A 3,396-nucleotide genomic window follows, 5' to 3' on the forward strand; every position below is an offset into this window, starting at 1 on the left:
AATGTATAGGCCTACTACAACTGAAATAGAATGTTTAAAAAACACTGAAGTACCTGGCCTCCTCCTCCTGCTGTGCCTCCTCCTCCTGCTGTGCCTCCTCCTCCTGCTGCTGTGCCTCCTCCTCCTCCTGCTGTGCCTCCTCCTCCTGCTGTGCCTCCCCTTCATCCACAGGAGCCTGGATAAAAGCCTCGTCGAGATTTTCATGGAGTCTGAGAATGTTTATAATCAGAATATAAGTTTTTTTTAAAAGATTTGTTCTATCAAAGCATCACATAACAATTCAATAATTTAACAGTAAATCTGAAACCATTAGAACCTACCTGGACAAATGGTGTTCAGTCCAAGGACCTACATACTGTAAGTTGACACAGAAGCTGGGCAAGTTGCGTCTGCACGCAGTGCAGAAACATGTCAGCCGTCTGCTCCTTAAAAAGTAGTCTGCCAGTCGTTGGACCTGAGAACACAGATAACAAACAATCAACAACACAAACTTAGGCTGTGGTTGACACTTCAAAATAAAAGACATCAAATAGGCAATAAGAACACACAATGTACCTGATGGAACTTCCTGGTGCCGACGAGTTTTAATGCTGGTCTCAGGCCGGTCTCTGCTGATGTCTGAGATCAAGAAGAAAGTTCGTGCCGAGAATTCCTTCTTGACACTCAGATTCTCAGAGGCCCACTTGAACAGATCATTGGCATGACGGATATTGACCTGTCCTCCCAGCACGGCTTTGCGTACTTGTTGAGAGAGGACTCCGGTCTCACCATCAGCCTCACCTTTTCCATGCTCGGATCCATAGTAGACCCGCTCAACCTCCAGTCCCTGGAAAAGTGAGAGGTCTGCCATGGATCCTTTTCCCTTATACTGGGAAGCACAGCCATCACTATAGAGTATGACTCTATTCAGGTTGACCAGCTCTCCCACATGCTGTATGGCATGTGCAGTAAAATGCTGCACGGCATAATGATCATGTTTAATGTCGTCAGACAGATACATCAGCACATGCCGGAAGAGCTGCCCACGCTGGTCTTTCCAATAGCACCCTATCGGGTGGAGGGTTATTTGCCTCTTGGCAAAGTGAGCAGACTTGACCTCTTCTGAGAAAGTCGCCTTCCGGTTTTCTGCAAAGTCCTCCACCATAAGGACTTCCCCTGAAATAAAAAAACATGTAAATGAATACAATACAGCTTTTGAAATTAATTTTTGTTTGTGACCAATATTAGCAAGCATAGATCTAGTGATAGTGTTCTAGATCCAAAGGCAGTACAAATTTTAATGTAAAGTGCTAGAATAAAAGAAACTTTATGACAAACCTGGTGTCAGAGAATACTTCAGCTCACGGTATTGCGTTTGCTGCCAGTGGGCAGTAAAAATATGTTCCTGAAATGTGGCAGTCTTCGTCATGTTGTCAATCCCTTGTTGGAGACACTGAAGAAGCTCTCTGAAATACAAGTGTAGATATTAATTTGTAAGTAAACTGCCTTGTATAAGCTTTCTTGGACAAGGGGGTAAGGGTGAAATACAAAATATTCCTGGTATGGTACTAAGACATCTGTGAACTTACGCCACACTCCCGGAACATGTCGTGATATCCAGCTTGCCATCCTCCCTTCTCCTTCCCCACTTGCTCCAACACAGTTGTTTGTGCTCAATTGATTGGACCAACACCCTCACCTCTCTCAGTGTGTCAGCACACTCATCACAAGTCCCTGCAGAGTAAATAAGTTGCAAAGAAAACCATTACAATAATGTTTAGTGGTATGAATGCTCTGAAGTGGGCTGAAAAAAAAGTAATATTACTGGCTGTTGAAACAAAATTGAGAAAACAATCCCTTACCAAATATACAGTCTGCCTTTGGAGTCATGGCAAATTCGCAGCAGATAAGCCTCAGCAGCTTATCCTCTGAGGGCAGGACAGGTTCCCCACTGGCGGAAAGCACCCTGTTCAGAGCCTCTATCTTGTATCTGCAAAAAATTTTTAAAAGGGAAATTATGCCCTAGCACTATTGAAGAGAGCTGAAAATGTTTCACAACACTGATGATTATAATTTTACAGCTTAACCACTTACTTTATATTAAGGCAGTACACATGCACAAGCATGTCTCTGCTGGCCCAGCCTCCGTACATTCTTGGGGCGTAGTGTCGTGAAAAGGGTGTATCCCACCTTTGATTCTCTGTTTTCGAGGCAGAATTGCCTCCAAGCCCCCATCAGAGACATAACCATCACCCGCGTGGGACCATGCCGAGTGCTATACCTCGCATGTAGCAAGGTACGGCTGATGTCAAATCTGCAGTAGAAATCCTGGAAAATAAGACAAAGCGCTATTTGGTGTGAGCTGGCTCTGGGTGAAATAGTACAGAATAATTTCAAAGTACGAGTAGACTATGCTCACAAATTATTTGCTTTACCTTCACTGCCTTGTGCCATTTCTTTTCTATCGTCTTCCTCGCCTGGCGCACCAAACCTGTGGCGACAATGCTCCGGCTGGAGTTTGGACTTGTTTTTCTGTTTAGAAATAAGAAGATAAAGAAAAAATAACCAACTTACTGGTGCAATGTCTTTTATTCTTCTATCATTTTTTTTCCTAAAAATTGGTACATACTAGAATTAAATGGGTAAAGGAAAAAACTAACTTTTTGCCGAACAGTATTCTGCGGGCTTTCTTCTGCGGCGACTTGAGAAAGTTCCGCTTTCTTAGGGCTTTCTTGAATTCAGGTGTCTTTGGGTTTGCCAGGCCCTCCACCAGTCCAGCACTCTCCGAAGGCGTTGGCAGGCGAAGCAGTTTCTTTATTTTGCTCTTTATATTATAAAGAGTCTTGCATGCCAAATTTCGAGGAGGAGTAGATGGGTCAGGAGCTGTTGAAGGTCCGGGAACTGCAGGTGGAGACGGTGGGGCATTAGGCAGAGCCTGGGCTCCAAGCTGTGGAGGAGTCTGGATGGGAGGGCAGGGACCATCACACTGTGGAGAGGGTGGAACAGGTGTAGAATTAGCCTGTGGATGAGAGGTCATGCCCCTCTCTGCATCACGCTTGGCTTTCATCTTCTGTCTCTTTTTCTCCCTGATCCACCTTTTCTTTTGAGCCGACTCTCTCGCTCTCGATTCTGCTCTTTGTCTGTGAAGAAGAACAAATATATTGTATTCAAACATTTGTTAAAACATTAACACAATTTCTCTGAAAAATTGAGCATTAAAAAAAATGTATATACATATATATACTTACAGTCGCTTGTCCTCGTGGAACTCGTCATGATTCTTGCCTTTGAGTCTTTTCCTGCAATATGTTTCTTGTACCATATATTCAATTAACATGCACAATTGATCAACACAATAATATTATTGCTATAAAAAGATGCATTTACATATCAATTACTTACAGCCTCCTGTGCTCG

Source organism: Aplysia californica, unplaced genomic scaffold (assembly GCF_000002075.1).
Source record: "Aplysia californica isolate F4 #8 unplaced genomic scaffold, AplCal3.0 scaffold00440, whole genome shotgun sequence".
Lineage (NCBI taxonomy): Eukaryota > Metazoa > Mollusca > Gastropoda > Aplysiida > Aplysiidae > Aplysia > Aplysia californica.